Source organism: Penaeus vannamei, unplaced genomic scaffold (genome assembly GCF_042767895.1).
Source record: "Penaeus vannamei isolate JL-2024 unplaced genomic scaffold, ASM4276789v1 unanchor35, whole genome shotgun sequence".
NCBI classification, from domain to species: Eukaryota; Metazoa; Arthropoda; class Malacostraca; order Decapoda; family Penaeidae; genus Penaeus; species Penaeus vannamei.
In genome coordinates this window covers 32,501-49,923 of record NW_027213039.1, presented here as the reverse complement: position 1 = coordinate 49,923, position 17,423 = coordinate 32,501, and the positions used below count along the sequence as shown (strand labels likewise).

Here is a 17,423-nt window from a genome sequence, read left to right as displayed (position 1 = left end):
CCTCGGACACATCAGAACTCAGCGTCAGATCATCAGCGACACGCTTTCAAGTTCTGGTTCAGTCGTGGCCAGTGTGGAACGAGCGGTGAGGAGGGTGACTGGTGAAGGCTTTGCAGCTGAGGATCATGGAATGAGGCCTACTTGGGATCATTCCTCAGTAGTTACACTCGCATTTTACGCTCCTCTGCACTCACGGAACTGACGTGCCCTGCTTTGTGAATCGGCCTTGGAGTATTAATCAAGTTCTGATTTCCGTGATAAGTGCCGAAAAATATTTTTGAGGACAATTGCCCGGGGAAGGCGAGGAGAAGGGACATTATTGAAGACCCCATACACACAGGAGGCTGCACGATTCATTACTGACATAGGTGCATCCGTGCATTGTAGTGGTGTTGGTGGTGGGAAGGCAGCGCGTGCCAGTGGAGGCTTCCGAGTGCACGTGTCTTCGTGAGCTTTGCCCTTTTGGGCTTCAAGGGAATCTCCAGTAACAGTGACTCATTCAACACAATGGCCTGGAGAGTTGAGGACCCTGTGTTGGTAAGTAAAGTTGCTTAGTGTTTGTCCTCCTCAGATGGACATGCTCAGCATGTATGGGAACAGAATAGGTTTCGGCCACGCATGGGAAGCGGAACATTCTCTCAGGCGGGGCAAGCACGGTCAGCGGCCCACACTTTCGTTTTTTTTTTTTTTTTTTTTTTTTTTTTACCGAGTTTCGTGAGGGAAGCACCTGGACACGTTCTGTCCTGTGGATGGACGACCGGCCATTACTCTTACTTGACCTGCTGTCTGGAGATGTAAACAAATATTCCAGCAAACACGTAAACAAAAAAAAAAAAAAAAAAAAAACGAGAATAACTTTCTTAACCACCTTGCAATTTCGTAAAGGAGTGCGGGATGGAGGGTGTGGGATCCAGGGTACGCGGTGCATGGGAGCGAACAGGATCCTCTTGTGGACTAAGAGCGAAGGGCGCGTAGGCTGCACTAAGGGCAAAGGAGGGATGAAACCAAACTTTTTGTGTAAAAAAGTTGATTTCGTTTTTATTCCTGGATCATGTTAGTATTTGCTACATTTATCAATCGTTACCTTATTTTCTGTTGTGTACAATCGACAGTTTATATTATCTTTACTCATTTTAGGGTAAGGTTGCTTCTTTTCTAGTGGCTTCAAATTAGTTGGATCTTTCATTTTGTAAATATGGTCCTTCTCAAATTTGTAGATGTGTATTGTTAGCGAAACCAGCCTTATTACTGCTCTAAATCTTCATGACTGTGACAGGCTGCACACCATTGCTAATTAAGGTCCTAACCACCTGTACCGAAGTGTTGATGAGCCATCTGGAAAGCAAAGCGGAAGGTTGCCTTGATAAGATGTCGCACTGTGAACATTCCTTGGGCAAAGAAAACGGACCGCAGCCTACGCCAGAGAAAACGAAGTTTTGGAGGCAAGAAGCGTGACATGTACTGCGATAAATTATTCATGATCGAAAGATAGTTAAAATGTTGACGTCCAATTGATTGGCACAAGAAGCTGGTGTTCTCTGTATGGAAGTGAAGAAAATTGTTATTCATGCAAGTAGAAGCTGAAGGTTTGATAGTAAGCAAAAAGAAACAAACATCAAATGCACTTTTGTTTCACATGTGGCCATCACCCGTTAATGTACGAATGGAATTTGAAATGGTAGCAAGATTTTTCGCGTCATGGGTACACACTGGACTTCTGCAAACACAAGAGATGCATCCTGATCAAGAAAATGAATAGTTTCATGTCTATACCTCAGGCATGAGGCAATGGAGGGGGAGGCATAAATGACGATTTTATTAGAAACCGATAAAGGCATTGCAGCTGACAATTCCGAAGCTTTCCGCCTTGGTGGAAGGGAGGAGATAAGACCGAGGGGGACCGTGAAGAGGGTGGGGTCATTGATAGATGGGAAAGTGATACGGAAATGAGCGAAGAGTGAGAAGGAAAGTGAGTAAAGTGTAGATGAGTGACGAACGCTAATTAATCGTCGATTCATTTATGTTACGAGGTGTTATATTTTGAAAAACTGATTCACAAGAAGTAAAAACATTACAAATTTCACAGCTGTGTTGTTCTAAATGTTTATGGTTTGGTAGCTTTTGTCCGTCATGATTTTTATCATGTTCATCATCAGGCTTTTAACCTGATATCCGAGAGGCGCGGTTAACCTGGTCCGCCCTTTGGGAGCCACGGGGCGCGGCGCGGGGCAAGGGAGCAGATTAGCATGGGACGGGGGCGGCCGAAACAACTTTCTACGCCCACTCCCTAACTGCATTTCCTTCTTCATCCTCTCAGTGAACCCCTTTCATTTGTGGCCCTGTCTTGCCCCTTTTCTTTTCTGCATCATGCCTGTGAGCCTGGATTACTTGTTTCTATTTAGGCATTTTCTCTTTTTTTCCACGCCTTTTCCTCTTCCTTCAGCGTTTCTCTGTATTTTATCCTCGTGTTTCCCATACTTTCTCTCCATGTGCCTTTACATCCTCTTCCTCCGCCCCCTCTCGCCTTCAGCTGAGACAAAGATCCAGGCATTCAACTCGCTTAAGATCAGTCATTGCGAAATGAAAATGAGGAATTTATTAGCAAAAAGTTCAGAATAATCAACAGATTTCCGCGGAATATCCTTAGTTGTGAGCATCGAGGTATCAAGTGTGCGTTCTCGGCATCTCCCTCTCTCCCACGCACTCGTGATGCTCGCCTGCTCGCCCAAGTCAGGGAACGGACAAGGACTTTCTGTAGGTCCCGAAGTATAGCGCGCACTTACGCATTGCTTTAAAAGTCATGTGGATAAGGATAAGTAATCACTCCGGTCGATTGAGAAGGGAATGAAAGCATAAGGTGCATACATGTGTTACCAAATAAGATTATGAACTATTGTGTGGTATCAACTTCATTTTTTAAATGGTTTATTATAAAGGGATACCATGTATGTCTGTTTTATAAGTTATACTGCCAACGTCTAACTTTCGTTTAGAGAAGAAAAAATCGGAACGCTTCTCGAGACTCCAGGTTTATGCCGCGAAATCATGAGCCATTCCTTGGAACAGAGCTTGAAAGGGCGACCCGGAATGCAATTTCTGCCGCCTCGAGTCTCGCGTCGCAATCTGCATGAGCCGTCTTGGGGGTAGTTATGAAGTTCTGTAATTTTTCAAACATTATGGCTGCTAGACATATTGGATCAAAAGTGTAGATGGGGAAATACATGGGGCTAAAAAATAAACTAATGAGACATTATGGAATTCCCTTTTGGCAATATGTGAGTATACAAGGATAGTTGCTGCACAGGTGGTTAAGATGCTCGTCAAAATTTTCCCATATTTCGTTTGTTATGGAATTATCAAGAGGAAACGTAGAATTCCCTCACTATTTTTGTAAGAACATTGTGAAATGAATTGCAGGAGAACCATACAAGCTTGATCTCGTTATTAGTTTTATATCTTTTTGATTATTACAATAATCAGTGAAGTATGGGAAGGTTTCCATCATTGTACTCAAAACCCGAATATGGTTTGACCTTTCCAGTATTCGCTACAGAAGGTATACAGAGATATAAACATATACATGCACATTACACGTGTTTGCGTTTTATACATGAATGAATGTATGCATATACATTCACGTTTGTCTACATTCATGTACACTATATGTGCACACGAATTATGTGTAGATGTAAACATGTATTTCTTTGTTTCCTGTGTGAATGTGTGGATATCTGTCTGTAATTCAAGCGTGCCTGAGGAGGTCTCCCCATGCATGAGACAAAGCTGCAGCGGCGGCCGCAGGAGAGGGCGCGAGGCTGGGCGAGCGCGCCAGGATGCCACGCTTTGGCGGCGCATTTAATGCGGCGTGACACAGGCAGGAGCTACGCTGCGTCAGGCCTGACTGCCTTGACAACTCGGTGTTTATGTCCTTCAAGGACAGATTCTCGGAAATGTCAATTTGATGCGGATAATCATTGCTCATATTTGTACGAAACCCTTTGCTACTGAAACACGTTTCAGCGTCCCAAAATATCTGAGACGGGTTGCGCCCAGGACTGATAGACCGATAGTCAACTCTCAGCCTTGAGTAGAGTGGATGGACGGCGAGCGGGCCACGTGACGGAATTGATTGGCTTTGGATGGCCAGGTAGGTGGGGGGAGGGTCGATGGCTTGATTGATCCGCTGCCGATTTCGCCGATGAGGATGTCGCCGCGCGGGCTGTCCGGGACGGCCGTAGTCGCGAACGATCCGATTGCCATATAATTGGGTTCGAGGCAGCCATTATCTTCACATCCTATTCTGTTCCCTTCCACTATCTAAGAGGGATTGTGGTGTTCAGTTTAGTAGGGACAGAATTTCCGTTCTGGATTTAAAGCAAATGATAAAACAAGGCTGTGAAAGATCGAATACTTCTTATTTTCTTCTCTTATGCCATATACCTCAACTCTAAGTTATTACTAGTTAATGGCTGCCTCGAACAGGTACAGGTATCGACTGTACGTGCGGAATGGCATGGAAAGCGTACGTGGCAGTCGGATTCAAAGCAGGCCCTGTTGTGGAGATTAAAGCATCCAGGAAAAAAATGCCTAGGCGTCTAGTGGTGACAATAATATGGCATTGCTCTTTCTTTGTGGTTTCTCTTCTGATAGCGACGAAATTTGTTTGGAAGGGGTCGCCATAGAAACGATATTCCACAGAAAATGGGTAGGAATGCAACGGTTACTACTACTTTTCTCGCGCATGTTTATCGTTCCCTAGTATATTTTCCACTATTTAGTGAAATTCCTCCTTAATTTTTCGTAATCTGGACAAAAGCTTTTAATATGAATTACACAATTTCCGATGATTCCATTATTTTGATATTCCAGTTCCTGAATTTTCCGATATTCATTCGTACGTTGCTGAGCATTTTCACTCTCGTCTTTTTTGTGTTGGATGGGGGCCGAAGAGGGTTTAGGTGCGTGGATGAGAGGAAAGGTGGGGGAGAGAGGGGTCGCGGAAGAAAGGAAAAGGGAAGGAGGGGTTGAGAGAAGGAATGTGGAAAGGAAGCAAAGAAGGGAGGAGTGAGGGAGAAGAGAAGAGGGAAGGAGGGAGGGAAGAAGAGGGGGAAGGAAGGAGAGAGGGAAGAAGAGATGGAAGGAGGGAGGGAGAGGAGAAGAGGGAAGGAGGAAGGGAGAGAAAAAGAGGGGGAAGGAGGGAGGGAGAGAAGAAGAGAGGGAAGGAGGGAGGGAGAGAAGAGAGGGAAGGAAGGAAGGAGTGAGAGAAGGAAAGGGGGAAGGAGGGAGTGAGAGAAGGAGAGAGGGAAGGAGGGAGTGAGAGAAGGAGGGAGTGAGAGGAGAGAGGGAAGGAGGGAGTGAGAGAAGGAGGGAGTGAGAGAAGGAGAGAGGGAAGGAGGGAGTGAGAGAAGGCGAGAGGGAAGGAGGGAGTGAGAGAAGGAGAGAGGGAAGGAGGGAGTGAGAGAAGGAGAGAGGGAAGGAGGGAGTGAGAGAGATAGAGAGGGAAGGAGGGAGTGAGAGAAGGAGAGAGGGAAGGAGGGAGTGAGAGAAGGAGAGAGGGAAGGAGGGAGTGAGAGAAGGAGTGAGTGAGAGAAGGAGAGAGGGAAGGAGTGAGTGAGAGAAGGAGAGAGGGAAGGAGTGAGTGAGAGAAGGAGAAAGGGAAGGAGTGAGTGAGAGAAGGAGAGAGGGAAGGAGGGAGTGAGAGAAGGAGAGAGGGAAGGAGTGAGTGAGAGAAGGAGAGAGGGAAGGAGTGAGTGAGAGAAGGAGAGAGGGAAGGAGTGAGTGAGAGAAGGAGAGAGGGAAGGAGTGAGTGAGAGAAGGAGAGAGGGAAGGAGTGAGTGAGAGAAGGAGAGAGGGAAGGAGTGAGTGAGAGAAGGAGAGAGGGAAGGGGTGAGTGAGAGAAGGAGAGAGGGAAGGAGTGAGTGAGAGGAGAGAGGGAAGGAGTGAGTGAGAGAAGGAGAGAGGGAAGGAGTGAGTGAGAGAAGGAGGGAGGGAGAGATGGAGGGAGGGAGAGAAGGAGGGAGGGAGAGAAGGAGGGAGGGAGTGAGAGAAGGAGAGAGGGAAGGAGTGAGTGAGAGAAGGAGAGAGGGAAGGAGTGAGTGAGAGAAGGAGAGAGGGAAGGAGTGAGTGAGAGAAGGAGAGAGGGAAGGAGTGAGTGAGAGAAGGAGAGAGGGAAGGAGTGAGTGAGAGAAGGAGAGAGGGAAGGAGTGAGTGAGAGAAGGAGAGAGGGAAGGAGTGAGTGAGAGAAGGAGAGAGGGAAGGAGTGAGTGAGAGAAGGAGAGAGGGAAGGAGTGAGTGAGAGAAGGAGAGAGGGAAGGAGTGAGTGAGAGAAGGAGAGAGGGAAGGAGTGAGTGAGAGAAGGAGAGAGGGAAGGAGTGAGTGAGAGAAGGAGAGAGGGAAGGAGTGAGTGAGAGAAGGAGAGAGGGAAGGAGTGAGTGAGAGAAGGAGAGAGGGAAGGAGTGAGTGAGAGAAGGAGAGAGGGAAGGAGTGAGTGAGAGAAGGAGAGAGGGAAGGAGTGAGTGAGAGAAGGAGAGAGGGAAGGAGTGAGTGAGAGAAGGAGAGAGGGAAGGAGTGAGTGAGAGAAGGAGAGAGGGAAGGAGTGAGTGAGAGAAGGAGAGAGGGAAGGAGTGAGTGAGAGAAGGAGAGAGGGAAGGAGTGAGTGAGAGAAGGAGAGAGGGAAGGAGTGAGTGAGAGAAGGAGAGAGGGAAGGAGTGAGTGAGAGAAGGAGAGAGGGAAGGAGTGAGTGAGAGAAGGAGAGAGGGAAGGAGTGAGTGAGAGAAGGAGAGAGGGAAGGAGTGAGTGAGAGAAGGAGAGAGGGAAGGAGTGAGTGAGAGAAGGAGAGAGGGAAGGAGTGAGTGAGAGAAGGAGAGAGGGAAGGAGTGAGTGAGAGAAGGAGAGAGGGAAGGAGTGAGTGAGAGAAGGAGAGAGGGAAGGAGTGAGTGAGAGAAGGAGAGAGGGAAGGAGTGAGTGAGAGAAGGAGAGAGGGAAGGAGTGAGTGAGAGAAGGAGAGAGGGAAGGAGTGAGTGAGAGAAGGAGAGAGGGAAGGAGTGAGTGAGAGAAGGAGAGAGGGAAGGAGTGAGTGAGAGAAGGAGAGAGGGAAGGAGTGAGTGAGAGAAGGAGAGAGGGAAGGAGTGAGTGAGAGAAGGAGAGAGGGAAGGAGTGAGTGAGAGAAGGAGAGAGGGAAGGAGTGAGTGAGAGAAGGAGAGAGGGAAGGAGTGAGTGAGAGAAGGAGAGAGGGAAGGAGTGAGTGAGAGAAGGAGAGAGGGAAGGAGTGAGTGAGAGAAGGAGAGAGGGAAGGAGTGAGTGAGAGAAGGAGAGAGGGAAGGAGTGAGTGAGAGAAGGAGAGAGGGAAGGAGTGAGTGAGAGAAGGAGAGAGGGAAGGAGTGAGTGAGAGAAGGAGAGAGGGAAGGAGTGAGTGAGAGAAGGAGAGAGGGAAGGAGTGAGTGAGAGAAGGAGAGAGGGAAGGAGTGAGTGAGAGAAGGAGAGAGGGAAGGAGTGAGTGAGAGAAGGAGGGAGGAAGGAGTGAGTGAGAGAAGGAGAGAGGGAAGGAGTGAGTGAGAGAAGGAGAGAGGGAAGGAGTGAGTGAGAGAAGGAGAGAGGGAAGGAGTGAGTGAGAGAAGGAGAGAGGGAAGGAGTGAGTGAGAGAAGGAGAGAGGGAAGGAGTGAGTGAGAGAAGGAGAGAGGGAAGGAGTGAGAGAGGGAAGGAGGGAGGGAGGGAAGGAGGGAGGAGGGAAGGAGGGAGGGAGGGAAGGAGGGAGGGAGGGAAGGAGGGAGGAGGGAAGGAGGGAGGGGGAGAGGGAGGGAGGAGGAGGGAAGGAGGGAGGGAGAGAAGGAGAGGGGGAAGGAGGGAGGGAGAGAAGGAGAAAGGGAAGGAGGGAGGGAGGGAAAGAGGAAGGGAGAGGGAGGGAGAGAAGGACAGAGGGAAGGAGAGAGGGAGAGAAGGAGAGAGGCAGGAGAGGGAGGGAGAGAAGGAGAGAGGGAAGAGGAGAGGAGGGAGAGAAGGAGAGAGGGAAGAGGAGAGGAGGGAGAGAAGGAGAGAGGCAGGAGAGGGAGGGAGAGAAGGAGAGAGGGAAGAGGAGAGGAGGGAGAGAAGGAGAGAGGGAAGAGGAGAGGAGGGAGAGAGGAGAGGAGGGAGAGAAGGAGAGAGGGAAGAGGAGAGGAGGGAGAGAAGGAGAGAGGGAAGAGGAGAGGAGGGAGAGAAGGAGAGAGGGAAGAGGAGAGGAGGGAGAGAAGGAGAGAGGGAAGAGGAGAGGAGGGAGAGAAGGAGAGAGGGAAGAGGAGAGGAGGGAGAGAAGGAGAGAGGGAAGAGGAGAGGAGGGAGAGAAGGAGAGAGGGAAGAGGAGAGGAGGGAGAGAAGGAGAGAGGGAAGAGGAGAGGAGGGAGAGAAGGAGAGAGGGAAGGAGGGAGGGAGAGAAGGAGAGAGGGAAGGAGGGAGGGAGAGCAGGACAGAGGGTAGAAAGGAAAGGAGGGAGGGAGAGAAGGAGAGAGGGAGGGAAGGAGGGAGAGAAGGAGAGACGGAAGGAGTGAGGGAGAGAAGGAGAGAGGGAAGGAGTGAGTGAGAGAAGGAGAGAGGGAAGGAGTGAGTGAGAGAAGGAGAGAGGGAAGGAGTGAGTGAGAGAAGGAGAGAGGGAAGGAGTGAGTGAGAGAAGGAGAGAGGGAAGGAGTGAGTGAGAGAAGGAGAGAGGGAAGGAGTGAGTGAGAGAAGGAGAGAGGGAAGGAGTGAGTGAGAGAAGGAGAGAGGGAAGGAGTGAGTGAGAGAAGGAGAGAGGGAAGGAGTGAGTGAGAGAAGGAGAGAGGTAAGGAGTGAGTGAGAGAAGGAGAGAGGGAAGGAGGGAGGGAGAGAAGGAGGGAGGGAAGGAGGGAGGGAGAGAAGGAGGGAGGGAAGGAGGGAGAGAGGGAAGGAGGGAGGGAGAGAAGGAGAGAGGGAAGGAGGGAGGGAGAGAAGGAGAGAGGGAAGGAGGGAGGGAGAGAAGGAGAGAGGGAAGGAGGGAGGGAGAGAAAAGAGTGAAGGAGGAAGGGATTGAGGAAGAGAGGGTGAGATTGATCATTAAGAAGTGAGATAGAAATAAAGATAGGGAAGTAGGGAGAGAGAGAGAGAAAGGATGAGGGGGAAGGAGGTAGGGAGTGAAAGGAGATGGAAGGAAGTAAGGAAGGAAGAGGGAAAGAAAGGAAGCAAACAGAAAGGAGGAAGTTAAAGAGTGATTAGGTTTTTGATAAAGGAGAATGATAAGCCTATAGGTAGAGGAAAAATGCATGGGGAAAGGGAGGGCTGGGGGAGGCAAGGGGGGGGACCCGAGACCGGAATGGCCAGCCTCTCGTTCATTTTTTGTCACGTGACCTCGTCGCGCGGCCGCCCAGTGATTGCGCCCGATTTCCCTCGCCACTGGGTCTTGTTCCAGGGCACGGGCGCAAGGCTTGGTTTGGTTTATTGCATTTCACTGACCATCAGTTTTGAGCTTCAGGCGTGGATATTACAGCTGAAAGGAGCCTGGTTGTTTCCGCAGCAAGTTTACGATCGAAATGGTTAAAGCTTATCGCATTGAAAGCTGTTTCAATTACAGTTTGCCCGTGAAACATTCCCATTTACTTTGATTTTTCCTTTGTCGTATGGATGCCTTTCAGTCAGATCGCCGTGGCAGCATCCGTTGAAATTACAAGCATTTCCAGTGCTCCCTCCCCTCGCCCTGCCCGGACTTACTTGCCTCCCCTCGCCCCCGGCCACCCTTCCGGACCCGTCTGGTGATTCTGCTACCCTTAAGAATCCCGAACTGCTCAACAATTCCCAGCCAAGGGTCGGGAAGGGCGGGATTCGGCGTAGCGCCCAGCATGCGAATGGCTGGAAAACCTGGCGTCTGTGGAAGGTTCTCGAAGGTTTGATGTTCGCCCATAACAAGGTCTAAGCAGACGTATTGGATTTTTTAAAATTAAAGAACCCATCATTGCATTAGATATCTTTGAGGCCCTGGAGTTGTTCGGTTTAAAATTCTTAAATTGAAATTAATGTTTTTTTTTCGTCTGTGACCGAGACCAGGCAATGCTACGAATCCAGGCCAAATTGAAGGCCGACCGAGTGTTGAGGCTTCTTACTTGACAATGAGATAAGAATCGTCTCAGCAAAAATCTGAACAAATTGAAACTGGTTAATATAATCGGCAAATATGAGAAAATAATAAAGTAAAGATCTCTCAGAAGATTAAGAAGATTAAGTCAAGGGAGGGAAGGAGGAGAGGTATCCTGAGAGAGGAGATGATGCAAGAAAGGGTGAGGAAAGAGAGTAAAGAAGAGAGTCACCAATACCGTCATGGTTCCTGTGGATCTTGAGGTCTCAATAAATTCGTAACATAAATTGGTCATTGTGTTGTGCTCACGGTTATTTCTACATAGACAAAGCACAGTTGTGGCGAGTGCGACTGCCGGATTTTTTTTATGCTCCGTGTCGTTGACTTGTAAGCTAAAGTAAATCTTCACACATTTGATCGCCTGCTCTAGTGGCCTCCATAAACACCCCGAGTACTCGACTCTCGGCGTCCGTTCCCACGAGAACGAAAGTGGCCAAGAGCTCCGCGGAATACTCGAGAGAGCAACAGCACTTTGCTTGGCATTACATTTAGAGTTCATTCAAGTTTTAGAAAGTGATGATGTAAAAATATGTAAACGTCATGGGTGAGATGACTGTGCGAAAGGCTGTCGGATACTGTCTTCAAATGATGGATGGTCTCGGGCACGGAATAAAAAGCATCACCTTGCGACACGGTCAGAATGTCATCGGTTTCTGATTGTTTGATCGCGCGCCGGCCTTGCATGTTTGCGTGAGTGGCCGCCGGCGTGGAGGGCCAGGCCGCCGGCGAGTCGGACCTGATGATGGTGTCTGCGTGACGCAACACTTGGTCAGTCATTCGACGTCCCGGCGGTGTATGGCGCCCACGTCTGACGTCCTCATTTGCTGGAAATCAGGAAAGAATTCCAGCAGCAAATAATTGCAGACAAAGGAGATTGGATTGGAGAAATCTGCCTAGTTTCTAATCCCTTCCGGATTTTGTATGATTCATATACACACCCGGCGCGCCCACACACACACACACACACACACACACACACACACACACACACACACACACACACACACACACACACACACACACACACACACACACACACACACACACACACACTCTCTCTCTCTCTCTCTCTCTCTCTCTCTCACTCACTCACTCACTCACTCACTCACTCACTCACTCACTCACTCACTCACACACACACACACACACACACACACACACACACACACACACACACACACACACACACACACACACACACACACACACACACACACACACACACACTCGCACTCGCACTCGCACACACCCCTCATATATGTGTGTGTGTGCAGCAAGGTGATTTAGTTTGTTTCTTTGCTAAAGTTGGGAAAGTGTCTGTTCGACATTCTTCCTTTCTATCTTTAGAATATTTTGTATCTAACAATGCACTCGGTATCTGGTCTGCCTGGGTAAAAGGTCTTGCTCGCCGGCAGAAGTGTTCCTCGATGTGGCATCCCGACACAGGAGAGGCAGCGCCCTTAGTTAGTGCGGTTTCCAGAAAATTCGCCACAGGACGGCGGTTGCGCTTGCGGACCTGGGTCGAAAAGAGCGGGCAGTGCGAGTACCTCGGGTCGTCAGCAGGAAGGCGAGGAGGCCATTAGGAGGGGAGGAGAGGCGGACGGCCCAGGGGAAGGGACTGTAGACCTCATAGACATAAATATGAGAGGGGACAATATGGACCCTGGGATTATGGATGGGGGACGCGGTTGCGATGGTTTTGGCGAGGAGGAGACGGGATGGGCGCGACAAGGTCCATGTTAAGGGTTGGTGCAACGGCGCTGGAGGCGAGGGGAGGCTTGGCTGCAGGGGCGCGTGGGGCTTGCTCGCCTCAGGGAATTGCAGGCGTGGAACAGGAAGGTGAAGAGCAGGAGACGTGGTAAATGGAGCAGCCAGTGCGTTGGGCAATGGGAGCGCAGTTGCCGAGGGAGGACGGGAGCGCTGGCGGGTGGTCGCGCACTTCTCTGTGCTCAATGTTTACGGCGGGGATCACACGCTCTCTAATCAGACCTTGAGGAGTGACGACACCATGGGAACACAGTTAACTCTCCTTTTTAATGTCCATCTCTTGCTTAACACACAAATTACATACACATTACACACGCACACGCAGACACACACGCGCACGCACGCACGCACCCACAAACCCACCCACCCACCCTCACACACACACACACACACACACACACACACACACACACACACACACACACACACACACACACACACGTATTACACATACACACACATACACACGTATTACACATACACACACACACGCGTATTACACATACACACACATACATTACACACACACGCACACATTACACACACACGCACACATTGCACACACATTACACACACACACACACACATTACACACACACACACACACACACACACACACACACACACACACACACACACACACACACACACACACACACATACATTACACACACACGCATCTACACGTATTACACATACACACACATACATACGTATTACACATACACGCACACACACACACACGTATTACACACACACACACACACACACATCCACACGTATTACACATACACACACATCCACACGTATTACACATACACACACATACACACGTATTACACATACACACACACACACACACGCATTACACATACACAAACATTTTACACACAGACGTATTACACCCACACCCACACTCATGTCACACACACACACACACACACACACACACACACACACACACACACACATTGCGCACACACACATTGCGCACACACACATTACACGCACACACACATTACACGCACACACACATTACACGCACACACACACACACATTACACACACACACACACACACACATTACACACACATACACACACATTACACACACACACACACACACGTTACACACACACACACACATTACACACACACACACACACACACACACATTACACACACACACACACACACATTACACACACACACACACACATTACACACATTACACATACACACACACACACATTACACACACACACACACATTACACACACACACACATTACACACACACACACCCATTACGCACACACACACACACACACACCTCACACAACACCACACACACACAGCACCACACACACACACAACACCACACACTCGCACGCACGCACCCCCACTCGCGCGCACGCACACACACACACAACATCACACACCCGCACACGCACGCACGCACACGCACACGCACACGCGCGCGCACGCACACATACACACACACACACACACACACACACACACATACATACACACACACACACACACACACAACACCATACACACACACACACAACACCATACACACACACACACACAACACCACACACACAGCACCACACACACACACAACACCACACGCACACACGCACACACACACGCACACACACACACGTTCTGATACTACGTAGTATCAGGCGTAGAATTGAGCTTTACGGAAAGGATTAGGCCGTGACGGCGACGCGTCGGCGCGTTGGAAACCTCCACTGATGAACGGGTGAAATTCCGTGCCTGCAGCCGACAAATGCCAGATGGTTTAGTCGTATGGAAGTTGGGTGAGAAGGAGCAGCGGATGAAGTGATGAGATCCGATTTGGCGGGCGTTGTGGGCGTGTCCAGGTATGCGACTTTCCCCGTGTGCGGGTTGGCTGCTTCGCGTGGAACCGGAGTCCGGCTCTGCTGAGGCTTTAGTCGTGCTGCTTCAGCTGCCCTCGCGTGTCCGCCGTGCCTGCGCTCCCGGTGGTCGGGCCTTCGATGCTGTTTGCAGTCAAGGGGCCGCTGTGGCTGTCGTCAGCTGTTTGTGATTACCTATGAATTCTGATTCGCAAACACGACTCGGTGTTTGCAATCCCTGGCTGCAGCACTGATCCGCAGCGAGAAGAGGCCTGGGAGTGAGGTTGAAGAGCGCTGATGTGTCCTTGTCTCACAAGGACATCTTCATCCTGCCATGACTCACTACCTACTCTAAAAGTTTTAAATCTCTTTTAGGAAGAACTCGTGTGTTGCTGCGGTGTGTTAGATGCGAGTCGGTCGTATTCTGTTGCGCATCATAATCTTTAAAAATCCACCACGATCAGGATGGCAATTCTGCTGCAAATTAAATAATGAAAAAATCCTATGATTAGTTTCCAGTGTTTGTGTGTGCATGTACATGCGTGTATGCATTTGTATGTGCTCGTGTATATGTGTATTGCACGCACAAGTTTTCTCTGTTGTCCAAGTTCTATGCAATTATATACCGTGGAGGTTCCACCAGTTTTTCATATGCCCATTATGATAACCGTTTTCCAGAGATTAGGTGATTCGGCGTAGGCTCAGAGACAGGGGAACGTGTCCACGTAGAGTGGAACCTTGAAAGGAGAAGATTCGAGTCTGGAAACCACTCCGACATTGACGACACGTCGCCGTGGTTGGGCCGCGCAATCTCATCAACCTTGATAGCGTTCCACGCGAAGGCTGCTCGTATCGCTTGGTAAACGTAATGTGCAAAATCGCCGCAGACGTTATGCGTAGACGTTCTTAGAATGATGAAGTTTGTGCTATGATTTTCGCGCTTTTATATTTCTTCATAAGCAACCGATAAGTTTGAGCTCTTTCTGTCACTGCCCAAGGCTTCTTAAAGGGCGGCGAAACCCTCGTGGGAAAGCGCGACTATTGCTGGTCCCGGGACGCCAGAATCGGCCGTGCGATGGAACGAGAATTCCGTTGTGGAGGGAAACGAGAATGGAAAGTGTGGAGCTGGACGGAGGCGCTGGGGTGAGCAGCCTGCGCTGCGGTGAGGAGGCTAAACTGTTACGGTTAAGGCATTACACTCACCAGAAGCTGATGGAACGTCAGGCGGTGTGTTTATGCAAACGAAGCTGAGTGTGAAGCAAGCGCAAGGCTGGTTGCACTCTACATTTAGTTCTAGGTTTTTATTTTTTCAGTTTAATAACGCTTGTTTTTCTAACTGAAAGATCGAGAAAATAATCGGGGAAGCACATAACGAGACTAATTAAAGAAAAGAAAACTACAACCGCAGCCAAATGAAACCGCAGTTAGTGTCATAAAACTGGAAACGTGTGCGCGTGTGAAACTGGTGTCGGTAAAAAAAAACTCGCCATCTCAGTCGCCGCCATCGCCTCTCCTGTCATGAAGAACCCGTCTCTCAACGCCTACTTTTCCTACCGGTAAGTATCATGGGCTTTGCGTGAGTCGGTGCGCTCCGAGGGCGCTCTTACGTAGTGAAATTTGTACGTTACTTCTCAGAGCAAGTCTTTGTAGTATTTTTCTCTTGTTCTTATGCTTTTTTGGTACCTATGTTCTCTCGATTTATTAGTAACGTGCTATAGTTTATTTTTATGGTTTTAATTGGCTCGCCGAAGCAATTCACGGGGAAAAATGGAGAGAAATTGCGCCGTGTTTATCGTTAGTTTCTCTCCTGAACTGCTCGAAACCGCAGCTCCATCCTTGTAACGCCGCGCGATAGTTTATAATAATACGCCATAAAGCTTAACTATCAGAGTATGCCAGAAGCTTGTCTAGGTTGCCATCTGGCGGCCGTCATAGTAAATGTTAGCTACCTAAAGGATTTCCTCCTTCAGGTAGCGTCTTAGAAGCTGAATGGTGGGCGCTGGTGCGAGTAGGAGGCGGGCAGGTGATAGGCATAGCGTCAGATTACAGCCTTGCGGCGCACATTAGCATGGGTAATTGACTGCGTAAAAGCAGTTAGGTTTACCTGCAGTCTGGCTCTCGCCGGAAGAGCTCCAGAGCAAGCGAAGGGCGGATTCTCAGTAAACCCAGGTGCATGCACGCACGCACTCACTCACGACCTCACTCACTCACGACCTCACTCACTCACGACCTCACTCACTCACGACCTCACTCACTCACAACCTCACTCACTCACTCACGCACACGCTCACGCACACATGTACGTGTGTGTACAGGTACAGGCCCTGCGCACGTGTGTGTAAGTGATTCGTGTGAGCAGCAAACCTAGAACCAGTAATGTACACTTTCGTTTAGAAATTGGGATCGAGGCCACAGACCACGGCCCGGGACAGCCGTATCGTTCCCAGGGGCGAGCTGCTTGAACATCGGAGTGAAAGGTATCTTATCAGTGTACTAAAGTAGAAAACGTAAATAACTGCGTCTCATCGTGGCGATCGCTTTTCTTAGCGGGCGATGCATCTCACGCCGCGAGAGGTTGTCGCAGCGCCGTCATCGCCGAGTCCCCGTCATTGAGCCAGTTGCTTCGGTACTCTCTTTTCCCAGGCTCTTGCAAAGCTCAGTGTACAAACCAGCTATGAAAATCCTTTCCATTATTTCGTTATTCGTGAAACTCTCATCCGTAAAATTACTTGGAGTCAGCTGGCGAAGTTGGATGACGAGAAAGTCACTTTAACGATCTCGAGAGGAAAGGGTGAGGTACAGCGCGCAGGAGGGCGGGTCCTCAGACTCTATTGGTCGTCTTTCAATCTGATGAGACGTTTTTTCGTATTTTTATGGGTTACACCAGTGTATCGGTTGAAGATTTTACCTCCCGGTAGGTGGGGAACGTTTTAGGATTGGCATTCGGCCACCTCTTGTCAAGATATTGTATGCACTTCCGCACCCTAATCCATTGCCTGAACGCGCGTGGCCTGTGCCTTGCGGCCTTCCCCTCGGGCGCCGCCAGCGTGGCTATACATCAGCCCACTTGCCGACCACTTCCTTGGGTGTCATCCACTGCCATCCATGCCGCCACGGCGAAATGGCACGGGATTCATAATGCTGCACGCAGTAATTAGACGGCTGCCAGCTTTCCGGAGAAACGTTTTACGTTCTGTTTAGAAGCGAAAGGGAACAGAGCCAGCTCAGAGGGAGAGACAGAGTACATGTGACCCAGTGGTTCTAGTGCGGCTGCGATTTAGCAGTGCTGGCGGTGGGAGTGACGCCGGGGAAGGTGCCGAATGATATGGGAGAGGGAGTGAAGGTACGCTGTAATGATGGAGGGCGGGAGGGAATGATCAGAGAAAAGGAAGATCGAATCGCTGCCGTCGGAGGCGATTGTAGGGGGCGGCGGTGGTGGTGTGTGGCGTGGCGCTTCTTTGAGGAAGGGTGTCAAGAGGTGCCTCGCGCTAATGGCACACAAGATCGTTAGATGAGGCAACGCCACTAGACAGGTTTCAGAGGCAGGCGTTAGCGGGCTACTCCGGAAAGGGAGCGGATGAAAGTAGAAGAAAAAGATGATGGTGGGTCTCGACGCACGACGCAACAGTCCCATGGCGGATGAGTGTGGC

At 49.7% G+C, this 17,423-nt stretch overlaps 1 protein-coding gene across 5 annotated transcripts in view; it reads left to right on the top strand.

Moving 5' to 3' along the window:
- Positions 1-6: 6 nt before the first annotated feature.
- Positions 7-17,423, top strand: part of LOC113803314 (uncharacterized) — a 48,056-nt gene continuing 30,639 nt past the window's right edge. Inside the window, exons 1-2 of one of the 5 annotated variants that reach the window (XR_011398407.1) lie at positions 13,500-13,902; positions 15,087-15,329. The gene's annotated coding sequence lies outside the window, so the exon portion shown is untranslated. Of the gene's footprint in view, positions 538-13,499; positions 15,330-17,423 lie in introns of those variants that run through there. The other 4 variants (XR_011398409.1, XR_011398408.1, XR_011398410.1 and 1 more) reach the window with 4 other exon arrangements.